Source organism: Ambystoma mexicanum, chromosome 2p, assembly GCF_040938575.1.
Source record: "Ambystoma mexicanum isolate Mex_15411 chromosome 2p, UKY_AmexF1_1, whole genome shotgun sequence".
Taxonomy (NCBI): domain Eukaryota; kingdom Metazoa; phylum Chordata; class Amphibia; order Caudata; family Ambystomatidae; genus Ambystoma; species Ambystoma mexicanum.
Window position 1 is genome coordinate 1,049,705,856 of NC_090923.1, and position 15,945 is coordinate 1,049,721,800.

Here is a 15,945-nt window from a genome sequence, read left to right on the forward strand (position 1 = left end):
TGAAGAAGAAGGACAAGATTAGAACATCCGTCCTAGGGCCGCGTTGCATTTGAACCCCGCGTGCCCCCTAGTTAACAACAGCTACTGTACCGCTGCAGCTTCGTTCCTCATTACCACCGGCTGCCACCTCGAGCTCCGCAGCTTCTGCCTCAACAAAAACAGACGAGGAAAGATAAAGGCAAACAGGACTACCAACTCTGTCCAGATCATACAAGCGCCCCTGCCAGAAGCAGCAGGACGTAGTGCTCGCCAAAACTAATCAACAGGTGATCTTTCCAGGGACAGCGCATCCCACAGGTACCACTGTTTGGGAGAAGGGGATCAGGCGCACAAGCTGGCATACTCACGCCCCCTATTCTCCATGCAGGAGCAGTCCCGAGCAGCATCACCTATTACCACCAGTCACCACATAAGCATAGAGGGCAAAGTCGGACCCGAGCGACCTCATCCCCGGGAGGGCTGCAACCGTGCCCCAACGCCTCCGTAGAGACCAGGTGAGCATAACACAGGGCCACCAATATCATGGCGACTGGTCCCTGGTGCATCTTGTGCACTATCATCTTGATAAGGGGAGTTGGGGGGGGGGGTGGGGGAGCGTAAAATGTCCCTGACCATTTTATCTAGAGACTGTTCCCCTTGGATCAGTTCTGAGGGTATCTGGAGGTGTAATCTGAGCATTGTGAGTTCTCCAGAGTTGCAAACAAGTCGATCTCTGGGAAGCCTCCCTTCTGCGTAAACGTTGGAGACTATGTCTTCGTGTAGTCACCATTCGTACTCTAAGGGAAATGGGAAGTCTCTGCTGAGCACGTCTGCCAGAAGATTGAGTTCCAACAGATGTATGTGGTTGGCCGCTACTGCTGGGGACCAAACGTGTGCGCTGTCTGTTGAAGGAGGTGAGCCCCCCACCCCATGAGAGATGCGTCCGTTGTGAGAGTGGCTTCTACTGCGGGGGTGGTGAAGGTTTTCCCCTTCAAGAGGTTTTCCCTCGACCACCACTGCAGAGAGAACGAGGGCTGCCGAGACAACCACTAAAACGTCCCATTGTCTGCTGGCCTGACACCACTGGCTGTTGAGCCACCCTTGCATGGGACGCATGCGCAAACATGCGTGAGGAACCAAGTAAATGCAGGATGCCATCATCCCTAACAGTCGCATGGCCTTGCGTACCGTCACCTCGCGACTGGTTACATACTGAGGGATCTGAAACAGCATGTTTTGAACACTCTCGGAGGGGAAGACGAGGCCGTCTAGGCTGGATTTTTTCTCGTTTATTGAGAACCCCAGACAGAATAAAAGGTCTACCGTCTTTTGAGTGTTCGACAGGCATGTTCCATAGGAGTTCCCTGTTATGAGCCACTCGTCGAGGTTAGGATAAACTGGGATGGATTGTCTGCGCAGGTGTGCTGCTGCAACCGCCAGTACCTTTGTGAATACCCTTGGGGCTGAGGCAATGCCGAATGGTAGGACCTTGAACTGGTAATGTTTGTCCTTTATTCGACAAACATTAGGTATTTTTTGTGTGCCGGCAGCATTGAAATATGAAAGTATGCATCTTTCATGTCCAATGTTGCCATGTAATCCCCCTGCTTTAGTAGAGAAATTACCTCTTGCATAGTTACCATCCGAAACTTTTGTGGTTTGACAAATTGTTCGCTGGGTGCACAGGACGCATGGTGAGATCCTTTTTGGGTACAAGGAAGTACACTGAATAAATAACCTTGTTTAACTGTAGAACGGGGATGACTTCGATTACGCCCCTTTCCTGCAGGATCTCGACCTCTTACAGCAGGATCTTCAGGTGTTCCGGCGTTAGGCGCCTGGATCTTGGAGGTCTGTATCGAGGTGGCCGGCTGAACTCGATACAATAACCGTGGATGACTGTCTTGAGCACCCACCGGTCTGTGGTAATCCGCTCCGACGTGTGCAAGAATTATGTTATATGTCCCCCTACCAGGGAGGCATGGGAGGGGACCCGGACTTGAGTCATTTCTGACCGGAGGCTGGGGAGCCTCTGGAGGTGGCATTGCAACCCCTTCCCACAGCATTGTCCTCTGGGTGGATAAGGGTTTTTGGAGGCAGACCCCCCTGTCCTGAGGACCAATTGTTGCCTGAGCCATATTGGTTGTGTGGGGAACAGGAGTAGGACTGCCCATGAAAGGAGCCCCCCCCCTCCTCCTCCTCCTCCTCTATGTGGAAAGGGTCTTTGAGTGATCCGATTCAAAATCTTTAAAGTCTTGTGTTCCTTCTTGGCAGTTTCCAGTGCCTCATCAATGGCCTTGCCAAATAAGTTTGAGTCTTCCACAGGTTTGTTGATTAACGACATCTGTTTCTCTGGTTTGAAACCAGAGTTTTTCAACAAGGCGTGGTGTTTTAAAAGGGTACCCTGAGCTCAGGTTTTCCCTGCCATCTCAGCAGCATCCAAAGTGTTCTTGAGGATGTTGTGGTTTACCTGCTTACCCTCTGAATCAATAGAAAGCAGATGAGAATGCACTGGTTCAGGGCCCTCTTGTAGGCCCTCCTGCAGCAGGTTCCATTGGACGTCAGAATAGCTGGCAAACATGGTGTTGGCTATGCGGGTAGAATATGCTGCCGCAGTAGTGACTCTCTTCCCAACAGCACACAACCTTTGACATTCTTTGTCCAGCGGAGCCTCGCCCGTGGACAAGGGGACCTCTGCCCTTTTTCTTGTAGTCGTAACCACAAGGGAATTTGGGATAGCACAACTCCTAATATATAGGGGGTCAGAGGGTGAGGGGCAAAAAATGTTCCACCCGAGGATTCACAGCCCGATTCTGAGAGAGTGTCAACAAGGAAAGGGCGATGCACCTTTTGATGGAATTGAGTAAAGGGATAGCCTGGCTGGCAAAAGGCTTCTCCTTTAATATGTCTTCCACGAAGTCTGAATGTAACACTGCCTTTTGTGTGGCTATTTGGAAGTGTTCAGCTGCCTTCTTCAGAATGGCATAAAACGCTGTCTGTTCATCAACAGGTGAAGCCTGATGCAGAAGAGGGGAGGAGGGAGGGTCCATACATATGGTATCAGGTTCCAGGGTGGGACAGCCAGGGTGGGTCATCCCCCCCGCTGGTCATCCCACAATCCTGGGTCTGACCAGTAGTATCCACAAAGGGGCTCTTCTCGATCTTTAAGCTCAAAAACCTCCTCATGAAGAGGGCAGGATGTCTTCTGAAATTCCCTAGTCCTCTTAGGGGTGAACCTTCCGGAGAAGTTCACAAATTTAGCCAACCTGTCCATACACCCTTCAAATTTCTCTCTGGTCCATGGCGAAGAGCCAGATCGGTCCAGAGGGGGGAAAGGGCTCCTCTTGGGGATCCCCTAGGATAGAACGCCGAGATTTATCAAGGAGGGTCTTAGATAAGGACTGGGGGCTTTCAGAATAATCCTCCAGCCCTTACAGGCATTCAGACGTGTCTTTAGACGTGCCCTCTTGTTTACTGGCCGCCAAAACGATCTTAGCGAAACTCTCGCTGATGTTCGGAGTTACCAGGAGAGGTTTAGACTGTTGCACTACAGACGTCGACGCAACCGGAGCTTTATGCATCGGCGCGCCCTTAGGAAGTGGCTCGAGGCTCTTGCGAGATTTAGTGCTGGCGCCCTCACTTGTAGAGTGTCCGGACGCATGCCACTGATGCGGTTGCGTGGAGGGCTGCCGATCACACGAATTGGCAGGTGCCGTCGAGAAACTCGATGTACCCGTTGGCGCCTTAGACTGCTTTGACTGATCCGCCGAGGCGGTACCGGGGGTTGTGTGTTTGGTCCTAAGGGTATCGTGTGCGTCCCTGTCGCAGGGTGTACCTTCCCCATAGTAGGACTATCGTCGTGCCTGGTTGGGCCGGGGATGGACGCCGTGGAGCACACACACTCAGATGTCCGGTCAATGGCATCCGGATTGGAGCCATGGCCGTTGCTTAGCTCCTCACCTTCGGCGGCTGCTGCGGGGGAGCTACCCTAAGCCTGCGACTTGGCCTAGGCTACCCACTGCTTTACTCAACGCTCCTTGATCGTCTTAAGTCGCTGGAGCAGGCAGTGCTTACAGGATGCCTCGTCGTGATTGAGGGGAAGACACTTATTGCACCGACGGTGTTGGTCTTTCCAGGGGTATTTTCCCTTACAGGAAGGGCAAAATTTAAATGGTCCCCTGTCCATAGCTCAGGTGTGTGACAGCAACAGCAAAACCAAAAGGGCAAATAGAGGGGAGAAGGAAAGACATTCCTGAAAAGAATAGAAACCCCCAGAACCCACTCTCCCAACTGTATAGGCCAGCCAGAAGTCCCGGCCACGCGGTCAGCAGCGCCAACTGGACCACCAGCCGTCGAAGTCCATTCTTTGCTGTCTTCGGCAGTGGTTTAGGAAGAAATCGAAGAGGGGACGATAATAAATGACCGGAGGTCAGGAAATAGAACAATTTTGCAATAAGTAGGAGCTCCGCATAAGGTGACCAGCTAGCTGGGTGGAAAAAAACCACGACGGGTGAGGGATTTTGGGTACACTACACGTCACATTAGGGATAGCGTTACAGGCACGCCCATGTCGAAGTTCCCTTTCGATCCTCGAAAGACAAGATGCAATACTCTGCCATTACCACTAGATGTCAGACTATATGCACAGCATGTGATTCTAAGCAGATTCACAAGCATCAGATATATATATATATATATATATATATATATATATATATATATATATATATGATACATTACTCACTGTAATCGTATTTCTGATGCTTGTATCTGCTTAGATTCACATGCTGTGCATAGACCGACATCTAGTGGAAGCTGTGGAGTATTACAGTTTGTTTTTCGAAACTCGAAAAGGGCCGTCAAACTAGGGCATGCCAGTAATACTATCCCTAGTGTGACGTCCACTGTACCCATGATCCCTCACGCATGTAGGATCCTCAGATTGTATTTTTCTGACATGCGGTAGCATGAGGAGTAGCGCGAGTACAGAGTATCCAAGCAGATAAGATAGATAAGACTACAAGCATCCATGCACCTTCTCTCAGAGGTGGAGGGAGGCATGTGAATCTAAGCAGATACAAGCATCAGAAATACGATTACGGTGAGTGGGTCGTAAGCGAACAAATGTCTTAAAACAGCTTGTCCCACTCGAGTATGTCTTGGAATGAGTGTCAATGCAGTAGTGCTGAGTAAAGGTGTGAATAGAGCTCCATGTAGCTGCTTTGCAAATGGTGTCAAGAGGTACATTCGCAATGAAAGCCAGAGTGGCCCCAGTACCTCTTGTAGAGTGGGCCCTCGGCGTAAAAGGCAATGTTTTATCTGAAAGGGAGTAGCATAGTTGGATACATCTGACTATCCATTTAGAGATGGCACCTTTAGAGACGCAATCTCCTTCTCTGCCTAGAGCTATGGAGACAAACAGTTGATCTGTTTTTCTTAGCGGTCTGGTCTTGTCTACGTAGTAAAGGACCGCTCCCCTCACATCTAGTGTGTGGCGTTTCACCTGAGCAGAGCTTTTGGGTTCCTGGAAGAAGGCCGGTAGCTCAATGGACTGGTTAACATGGAATTTTGAAATGAACTTAGGTGAAAACCTAGTGTGAGTGCGTAAAACCAGATTGTCCTTATGTACAGAAAAGAAAGGATCTTGCACGGACAGAGCTTGAATTTCACTGACCCTTCTTATGGATGTAATGGCTACTAAGAAGGCAGTCTTATAAGTCAGGTGTTTGAGACTAGCTTTATGCATGGGTTCAAAGGGAGGTCCCACGAGTTTAGCAAGCACCACATTACGGTCCCAACCAGGTGGTGGGTTAGAAATTGGAGGATGGAGTCGCTTTACCCCTTCCATAAAGGCTTTGACAACTGACACTTTCCACCATGACACCTTGTTATGGGAAGTGGTGTAGGCTGACAGCGCCGCCAGGTGTACCTTGAGTGAATTGAATACTAACCCTGCATCGAGTAGGTGAAGCACATAGGTGACAATATTGGAAGGAGTACAATTAATTGGGTTGATTTGTTTATTCTGCCACCAAATAACTAATCTTTTCCATTTGTCAAAGTAACAGTGCCTTGTGTTAGGTTTTCTTGACTCTTAAGATATCCATACATCTCTGTGGTAAATTGAGATGGCCGAACTCTGACTTCAGGAGCCATGCTGCCAAGTTCATCGAGTTGGGTTGAGGATGCACTGTTTGTCCTTGTGCTGGGAGAGTAGGTTGTACTGGCACAGGAGTGGGGTCATACACCGCCAGTTTGCGTAGGTGTGGATACCATGGTTGTCTCGCCCATGTAGGAGCAACTAGGATGAGCGTCATCCATTCCCTGTGTATCTTGTTGACCACCTTCCTCATCAGAGGGGTTGGTGGAAAAGCGTAGGTAAACATCCCTGACCAATTCATCCATAGAGCGTTCCCCTTGGAGCCTGGCTGGGGGAACCTGGAGGCGAAGTCTGGGCATTGTCTGTTTTCGCCTGTAGCGAATAGGTCTATAGTGGGGAAACCCCACCGAGAGAAGAGATCGTCCACGACTTCTTCGTGTAGTCGCCATTTTTGTTCCTCTGGGAGGGGATCTCTGCTCAGAGCGTCCGCTAGTGCATTGAGATCCCCTGGAACATGTTGGGATGACAGGTAAATCTTCCGTCTGAGTGCCCATTTCCAAATTTTCTGGGCAAGCTTGGACAGATTTGGTGAACGAGTGCCCCCTTGTTTAAGTAAAACATTGCCGTCGTGTTGTCTGTTAGGATCTGCACTGACAGGTTGGATAGGAGGGGTTTGAATGCCCGAAAAGCTCTGAAGACTGCCAGAAGTTCTAGCAGATTGATGTGGTTCTGAGCCACTGTGTGAGACCAGAGACCCTGAGCTGTGTGGTGAAGGTAGTGAGCTCCTGTAACGCTCACCTGGTATCCACAAGGATGTCACTCAGCCTGTTCTGACCTCTTACGACGTCAAACCCTTCCTTGGAGTCTACTCGACTGGAGACTGGGCCTTGAGTAGCGCTGAAGGTGAGAGCGCGTTGCGCAATGCAACCCTTTCTTTTTTGTATTGAACTGAGTTCTTTTTCTGTGTCTTTTAGGTGCCGCGACGTTTTCAGCATGGATGCCTGTTATGAAGAAATGCGGTGAGTAAGTGCGGTATGCGGCGCCTCTAGATGTTTCCACGCCAACCTGGAGTCTCTTTTCCCTCTTGCAGATGGATGAGAAGTTCCGGAGACAGAGTTCCCCCAGAACGGCTGGGATTCAGGTAAGCATTTGAAGCTCGTACAGTCTTTAAAAATAAGCAAAGATTTGCTAAATGCTTACTAATGCCTTTTTTCTGTTCTTTTCCCTTTTCCTTAGAAAGCGGCGTGCCAGGATGGGAATGACACCGCCGAAGATGCCCGCAGAACAGAAGGAGCGATGAATGATGGGCATGAAGCGCCGCAGGGTAAGGCTGTTCCCAACGGTGTTCTTGCAGGGGCTGAGCGCAGAAGAAAGATGCAGGCCTACTGGAAACCGATCCGAACACGGCGAGTGTCACGCTGCAGGTACAGAAAACACAAAGCATGTTTCTCAGCCTGGACGTGGCTTAAATAGTCTCTGGGTATCCCAGGTGTCTCTGGGCCGAACCACACCCAAAAGACTAGACTGCACATGCAGTTCTGGGAACCGAAATCGGTGGGGGCATCCATCTTGTCCCCATCAATGCACTACAAGTCCAATCCCCAATGTTATCCTATGGGAGTGAGCGAGTCTAGTGCCATAAGCACCAAGTCTTACTCCAAGTGCGTCTTTGGAGGGATGTTGAGGCCCTTGAGGGCCATGTAGGTGATCGTGGCCTTGCTCCAACCTGACATCTTGGAGGGCTGGGGACATGAGGGGCAGGAATCATGACAGCTCCCCACCCTGCCAGGGAGGTGTCTGTTGAGACGACGGCTTTTATCTCTGGTTCGTAAAAGGGTTTCCCCTTTGCAAGATTCTATCTTGTCCACCAGCGAAGACTCTGTACTAGTGTTGGCGAAACGACCACTATATCGTCCCACTGACCACTTGCTTGAGACTACTGTTTCGCCAACCATTCATGCATGCATGCATGCATGGGTCGCATGCGCAGGCACGCGTGGGGGACCAGGTAAATGCAAGATGCCATCATGCCTAGCAAACATCGCTTTGCGTACCCTTATTTGGCGACCGGAATGATAGAGGAATTTGCAGCGACAGATTTCAAATTCTTTCCTCTGATGGAAAGGCCAACCCTTCTTGGGTGTTTAGGATAGCTCCTAGGAACTGTTTTGGAGGTGCTGGCACCAGGCTTGATTTTTTCTCGTTCATTGAGAAGCCCAATTGGAAAAGGTTGATAGTTCTTTGAATGTTTATTTTTATTTATTTGTTACACGCCTATACCCTGGGGTATCACGGCAGGGTTACAGACAGCTTGGTACACGGCAAACAATTGAGGATCAAAACAAAATTAACAGGGTTTAAATACAGAGGCCAGTGTTACATAGCTAAGCAGTATATACATGTGGAGATGGTCATAGGTGCCCATTCAGCAGGGTGCTAGTATTGGTTAAATAAACATGTCTTTAATTGATTCTTGAATCTGGGGAAGGTCGTCTCCAATTTGAGGTTGATGGGGAGGGAATTCGTGTTGGGTGCTAAGACCTGGTAACTACTGCCTCCTGCTCTGGAGTTATTGTACCGAGGTACCACAAGGAGATGACCATCATTAGATCTCAAGGTTCTGACACTGTCTTTTTTCTGCAGGGTGTTGTTCAGCTAAAGGGGGGCATTTTTTGCCAGGCACTTGTGCGCAATACATAGGGATTTAAAGATGATCCTAGCTTTACTGGGAGGCCAGTGGACATGCTTCCTGATCTTAGAGATGTGTTCCTGTTTTTTTTAATTCCTAGAGCGGCCCCAAGGGCTTTGTTTTGCAGGAGTTGCAGCTTGTCGAGGTTGGTGTTGGAGGTTCCATCAATTGCCGACTTAATGCAATCAGTTTGGCTGTGTATGCTGTGGAAGATGATAGTGAGTTGATATGTCTGGTCATGTTATGGGGGTTTCCCCTGTGATGAGCCAGTCGTCCAGGTCAGAGTACACCGTGATTGCCTCCCTGCGTAGGTGCGCAGCCACCACCGCCAGTACCTTGGTGAATACCCTTAGAGCCGAGGGTATTCTGAAGGTCAGCACCTTGAACCTGTAGCGCTGGCTGTCTATTTTGAAACGCAAGAATCTTCTGTGCGCTGGGAACATTGAAATATGAAAATAGGCATCTTTCATATCCAATGTTGCCATGCAATCCCCTTTTTTAGTAGGGGGGATTACCTTTTGGTGTAGTCATGCAGAATTTTTGTGGCTTGACATACTTGTTTGCAGGGCGCAAGTCTAATACTGGGCGCATCGTTAGATTTTTTTTTGGCACAAGGAAGTAGGTTGAATAAAAACCCTTGCTTACCTGGTTGCCCGGGACGAGTTCTATTGCGTCCTTTGCAAGTAGAATGGCGATCTCCTCGAGGAGGATTCTTTGGTGCTCCAAGGAGTGTACTTTCTGTCATGGAGGATGGTTGCAGGGGCGTTGTAGTAGCACTATACAGTATCCTGCGGACACTGTGGACAGCACCCATCTGTCCAAAGTGATCCCTTCCCATGCGTGGGCGAAGGTGGAAATGGGCCCCCTTACTGGGTATGCATGGGAAAGGACCCGGAGCAGAACATCACTGCTTATTGGGTGGCGTACCACCTATACCGGGGCTGCCTCTACCCCTAGTGCGGCCCCTCCGCTGACCTCTAGTGAAACCCTGTGTAGCCTGGGACTGATTGTTGCCCCATGAGGTTCCTGGATTTTGATAGTAGTTGGAACCAGAGGGGAGCTTTGACCTGGGGGCTTATTTGTCAGTTGTCTGAGAGATTTTAAGGTCTCGTATTATCCTTAGCCGTCTTTAGTGCCTCTTCCACTGCTTTCCCAAATAGAACGTTCGGCTCTATGGGCATGGCTTGAACGCGGACTGTTTTAGCCAAGCACAGCGTTTTATTACTGTGCCTTCCGATATCAACCTTCCAGCATTGTCTGCCGCATCAAAATTTGTCTTAAGGATGCATCCAGACACGGACCTTCCGTCTGCTGCAATTTGGACTGTCACTTTAGTGGTTCAGGTGCAGAGGCTACTAGAGCAGCTACTTGTTCCCACTGATGGCAGTTATAGCTTGCTAACAGAGTGGTACTGTTAGCAATACGCGCCTGGTAGGCTGACGTGGAGGTAACTTTCCTACCCAGAGCGTATATTCTTTTGCTCTCTTTGTCGGGGGTGCTTTGGAAGAAGCAAGAGGTGTACCTGCCCTCTTTCTGGTAGTTGTTACTACTAGGGAGTCTGGTTTTAATTGCCCACTAATGTACATGGGATCAGAGGGTGCGGCGCGGAATAATTTTTCCACTCGTGGATTGACTGCACGAGTAAGATTAGGCGCTACCAGCGAGGTATCGATTCTGCACTGGATGGATCTTAATATGGGGATAGCCTGGGAAATGGCTCTTCTGTCACCTAAGATTTCTTCCGCAAAATCTTTATTTTCTTGGGCACCTTGTGTGTATTTGGAAATGAGCTGCTACTTTCACCAGAACCTCAGTGAGGAGTGGCTGATTATCAATCGGTGAGTCGTTCACCAGGGCAGGGTGTCTTTCGGAATAGAGTCGAGATTGTAGGCTTCCGCCTCATCTTCCTCCTTCTCTTCCTGGTCCTCATCGTCCCCATAGTAAGAAACCCCCGTCTGGTCTTCCAGCATATGTGTTTCTGTATCCTCGCCATAGGACTCTAGATGGTAAGGTTCAATTAGCAAAGGGTCAGAAAATGAACCCTGCGCTTGAGCCTCAGAGCGGAGCCTTGTAGTTGGGGGTTGAGAGGGCTTGGACCCGAAGGGGCACAGGTAGCTGGAGTGCTGGCATAGCTCTGGAAATAATTAGGGTCTTTCTCATAGAAGTCTGCCATAAATGACATTCTTCTCATTACCCCATCAATGTCGTCAGAACTCCATTTTTTTGAAGTAGGAATGACTACAAGATTCTCATCCTCTTCCTCCATGCCCATATCCTGAGCAGTGGGAGGAACAATTTTTCCCTTGGCGACAGGGTCAGGGACCTTGGATTTTCCTACAGATTTAGGGTCTTTGTTTTTCCTTTTGAACCTGGTGTTCTGAGGTTTTTTATGTTGTTTTTCCCCCTTCCCATGACTAGAGGAATGTTTCCCTAAACTTTTAGGATTTTCTGAGTGCTTCAACGCCTGGCGTCAAGATTCGGAGGTGGCTTTCGACACCTCGTGTCTAGACTCGGAGGCGGTACGAGATTCGGAAGTCTTGGAAGATGGGCTTTGAATCTCGGAAGTAGACAAACGTGCTACTTGGGGGAAGAGGTCGGATTCGTCTTCGGATGACCGGGCCTCAATGACTTTTGGTAATGTGGCACCTTTCCCAACCGTGGACAGTTTGTCGTGAGGCGAACGTGACCGGGAACGCCCAGAGGACACAGATTCAGTGGACCGCTCTCTCGATGCCTTTCGTTGCCGACTGCTCGGCATGCGTGTCGAATCTCGGCAGGGGTTAATGTGCTTGGTGGAAGTGGTGTGTGTTGCGCTTATGCCGCCGGGTGTTGTCCCCATAACTGAACCGCCGGTCAGTCCTCCGAGGTTGGGAGCTTGCGCGTGGGTGTCTGAAGTCACCCCTGTACCCTCACCGTCTGATAAGGCGGCGTTGCTGCCATCGCTGAAGGATCTCACGGCGTCCATGGCCTTTAGCTGCCTGGCGTAGTGGGCCCAGCGCTTCGTTGAGTGGTCTTTGAGTGTTTTGGGCTTGAAGAGCCTATAAGCTCTACAGGTAGCCTCGAGATGGTCTTGTGGGAGACACAGGTTACACGTATTGTGTTCGTCTACCGAGGGAAACTTCCTGTTACACTTCGGGCAGAATTTAAAGGGAGTACTCTCCATTTGTTACTAATTGGCAGCAGGCAGGAATATGTAGGAAACAAGTGTATGACCACCCCCCACTCTCCCTACTTGCACAGAGCCGAGGCCCAAAGTCTGTCGTGTAGTCTCAACGGCTGATTTCTTCAATCTCGATCCACTGACGTCGATCTTCGGCGTAGTGTGGGAGAAACAGGGAAATATTGTAATATTCATAAATGGCTAAAGCCAAGGGAACTCTGATATGCATCCGACAAGTATGGCGGAAAAAACAATCTTAGGATCCTACACGCGGCAGGGATCATGGGTACAGTGGACGTCACACTAGGGATAGTATTACTGGCACGCCCTAGTTCGACGCCCCTTTTCGAGTTTCGAAAAACAAACTAATACTCTGCAGCTTCCACTAGATGTCGGCCTATGCACAGCATGTGATCTAAGGAGATTCCACAAGCATCTATAGTCACTTTTCGGTCAATGCAGTAAAGTACAGATTCCTGCCAAAACCTGCAAGAAGGGAAAGCAAACAAACTTCATCACAATGGCCAACACCAGAAATCTATATCCCTAACTTAAGAAGTCTAGCCCTACAAAGATTGGAGCCTTGTGCTCCATGTTATGTACGTGTGTAAAAGTGCTCGTCGGTGCATAAAGCTCACAAGGGTCAAACGTCAATGGGAAGGAAAAGTTAGAAGAGGACACTGGAGTGAGTCAGAGGCGGGTCTGCAACAGAGAAATCTGTCCCCAACTTTCGGACGACTATAGGAGGCAAGAGCCACCAGAGTCAAAATAAGGACCACAAGGGATCCTTTGTGCATAAAAATGGTATGGATGAACTAGGGTCCACCAGTAAGTGGTATGATTACTAACTGTCCTTGGCTCACTCCGGGTTCAAACTTGGCAGGTTTGAAGAAGTCACCTGGACTATGAAATCCTCTGCTTGGTAACGCTTCAAAGTGCACAGGTGCTGCGGGTACGGATCTGATTTACATCAGAAGCTGCTGGATCTCTCGTCAGGAACGCAGGACAAAGAAAGCACTGATGCAGCTGGTATCAGGACACTTGAAGAAAGGTGGGAAAGTCACCAGCAGCGATCGTCACTGTCGCACAGAGGCGTAGGAGCACCCAAATCTACAATTTTGGGACATACAGTCCTCTCTCCATCCCCACCCTCAGGTTCACCATCTCACCTTCCTAACCCTTCTTCTCCAGACTATTTCTCCTCAAATGGTTAGACACGTAGTCCCATTCTCCTGCCCTCACCTCCGAGACCTAGAACCTCTCTCCATAACAGCTGGAGTCTTCCTTGCCTCCCTCAAATCTGCAACTAGCCTGCGAGCATTCCGCAGGGGAGGAAGGTGGACCGAAGAAAACGGGTAACATCACTGGCTCATTGAGGTGAATTTTTAAAGGGACATTCGGCACAAAACGAGGCTCGCGCACAGCACCGTCTTAGACTTGTGGAACACCAAGTTGGGGGGGGGGGGGGGGGTTGCAGGAGAAAGCCTGAATCTCGCCTACATGTCTAGCCGATGTGATGGCGACTGGCAAAGCAGCCTTCAGGATATTTATGTATTTGAATCTTTGTTTAGCGCTGGCCCTACCCAGAGGGTCTTGGAGCACCTTACATGGTTCAAATAATGAAAAGGTGGAAGTTTAAAAAAAATTTACTAAATATTTTCAGGCAAGGATAGGAAGAATTGGATAGACAAGTGATAGTAGTGGAGGATCCGGTTTTGAGGTTCTTTCTGAAAATGGTGATTGAGGATGTAGTGCTTATGTGGAGAGGTAGGGTGTTCCAGGCCTTTGGGTACCCAGTGTGTAAATGCTTCTTATGTGCATGTGTGTTTGCAGAGTGGATGTCTAGAAGGTGTTAGCTGGCTTGTCTGGTGGGTATGTGGGTGATGGGTTTGAGTTTGTCATGGAGGTAAAATGGAGTTTTGAGTTGGATGTCTTTGAATACAATGGATAGTCCTTTGAAGGCAATTATTTAGGGTATGGGGAGCCAGTGGAGCTGGGCGAGATTGGGGGTGATGTGTGAATGTTTGGGTAGGTGGAGAAGTCTACCTGTTGCATTTTGTATTGCTTGCAGGGGGGCAAGTGTATTAGGGGAGTCCAGTGAGGAGAACATTTCCATAGTCCAGCTTAGAGATAATCAGTGCTTGGATTGCGGTGCGAAAATTGTCAGGGGGAAGGATAGATCTGATTTTGCATAGGATTTTGGTGACAGCAGCTATGTGGTATGTGAAGGAAAGGTGTGGGTCGATGGTGAAACCAAGGGATTTAACAGGTGTGGAGAGGGATATGTGTGGGTTGCCCGTGGAGAGTTCTTGGATCCAGGGAGCGAGGTCAGGTTTGTGCCTTGTGGGGCCGATAAGGTATTCTGTTTTGGAAGGGCTGAGTTTGAGGAAGTGGGTTGCCATCCAGTTGGTGATGGTGCAGAGACTGGTTTTGAGGGTGTGGAGTTGTGAAGGGGATGTAATTTGGAAGTATATTTGTGTGCCATCAGCATATTGGTGGAAATGTACGCTGTGTTTGCTAAGCGTCTGTCCAAGGGATTCAATATATAGGTTGAAGAGTGGACATAGGGCCTTGCAGGACCCCATACTTGATAGGGTGAGGTCTGATCGATAAGCCGGCATGGAGACAAAGTGTGTCATGCCCGTGTGAAAGGAGGTAAACCAGTCGAGTACAGTGCCCGAGAGATTCATCCTGTAGGCTAGGATGTATAGTAGAAGTGTGGTTGATGGGGTAGAAGGCTGCAGAGAGGCTGAGTAGTACTGTGTCCCGTCTATCTGTGATGCACTGGAAATCGGGGACGTGAAGAGTTAATGTTAAAGGACATTTGTACCATGCACTATCACCACCGGAGTGGTCCCCCGTCGCTCTGAAAGAGGAAGGGAGGGGTGGTTAGTGGGAGGAAGCTGGAAAAGTACGAGAGTGCCATGATGTGCTGTTGGCGGCCTCAGCCCGGTGGGTCCGTTGGCTGGGCCTGGGGTGTTTTGCAGCCGGTCGTCATCTTGTACTGTTGTGCAAGTCTCAGTGTTTTTGTTTTGTTGTTGCAATGTAGTGAAGTTTTTGCAGTTTGTTGTGCTTTAGGTTTGTGGTTGTGTTTGGTTTGGAGTTTGAGAAGTGTATGCAGAGGGGGAAATTGTTAGTGCAATTGGTTAGTTGGTATCTTTATCCTGAATTAAGGCACTGGGCTTCTGTAATCTCTCCAGGTGGGATTCGGGAGCACCCCTGTGCCTCTGTCCTAATCTGGGTCCGTCCGGCCTTCGAGGTCCCTTTCACATCTGGCTGGGCTCAGTTCTGTATCCAGGCCGAAGCCAGATTGGAAGGGGTCGAGTAGGTGGTTTGTGGTGATGTGTTGCATTTGGTTATTTACAAAGCATGCCATACTGGCTAGGTATGGCAGAACAGTCATTGGGTGGTAGCTTTAAGGGAGCATGGGGTTGAGATGGTTTTTTGAGGAGGGGGGAGATTTGTCCCGTTTTGAGTGCAGTGTAGGCAGTACCATGTGAGAGACAGGAGATGATTATGTGGAGCCAGTGGGGAGCTAGCATGGTGATGCGATTGGATGCAGCTTGAGGTGGGAATACATCATCCAAGTGCAGGTTTTGCAGTGAGGGAGTCAGTGTCAATTGGGTAGAAGGTGTCCCATGTTTAGGAATGTTTGGGCATGAGGGGTGGGAGAGCTGAGGAGAGGGCTGTCTTGATGGTGTGTATTTTGGAGTAGAAGTAGTTCATGAGAGATGGTAACTTGAGAGAAGATTCATGCATGGGAGCGAAAGGAGGTCTCATGAGCCATGCACAGACAGAATTCAACTCCCAGGCCATGGCCGGTCATGACTGGAGGGAAGGAACGTTACAGACGCTTGAGGAACTCATTGATCAAATGATGAAACCATAGAGAAGGCCCGGAAGAGGCACAAGTATAGCGTGAAATAGCTGTCAGGTGCACCTTATTAGGAAAGATTGTATGCAGTACCCTTAGGGTGCACTACAACAACCCTGACCTACAGGTAATAGGAACCCAAC

The 15,945-nt window shown here is 49.4% G+C and overlaps 1 protein-coding gene across 4 annotated transcripts in view; it reads right to left on the minus strand.

The window, feature by feature from the left end:
- The window catches only part of LOC138567092 (uncharacterized), a 611,926-nt gene that overhangs the window by 342,001 nt on the left and 253,980 nt on the right, over window positions 1-15,945 (minus strand). The gene's annotated exons all lie outside the window — the stretch shown is intronic.